Below are 358 nucleotides of genomic sequence, written 5' to 3'. Positions count from 1 at the left end.
CGTCGCCGCAGCTGCTAACGGCCACGCGCGCGTGGGGCGGCACGCGCGGGGCGAGTACCCGCGTGGTAACGTGGCGCTGCTCGGCTGGGCGTTGCGGCGACGTTGTCCTGATAACACCCGCTCCCCGCAGGCGCGCAACAGCTGTATAAAACCCGGCTGTGTTTTGTGTGCTTAACGCTTCAACGTGGTATGTTATGCATCCTCTAAATACTTGCAGATTAAACTGGTTTTGTGGGGTCTCGGTCCGCTCTGCTTGCTTCTAGGGGCCGCTGTGAAGCGTTTTTGCAGTGTTGCTCTGCTCTTCTGGTGCTAGTGAAGCTCTTGGGGTATATGGTAACGTGCTCTGTGTGCCGTTGCA

Source organism: Pygoscelis adeliae, unplaced genomic scaffold (genome assembly GCF_000699105.1).
Source record: "Pygoscelis adeliae isolate BGI_AS28 unplaced genomic scaffold, ASM69910v1 Scaffold618, whole genome shotgun sequence".
NCBI classification, from domain to species: Eukaryota; Metazoa; Chordata; class Aves; order Sphenisciformes; family Spheniscidae; genus Pygoscelis; species Pygoscelis adeliae.
Note: the sequence above shows the minus strand (reverse complement) of the source record.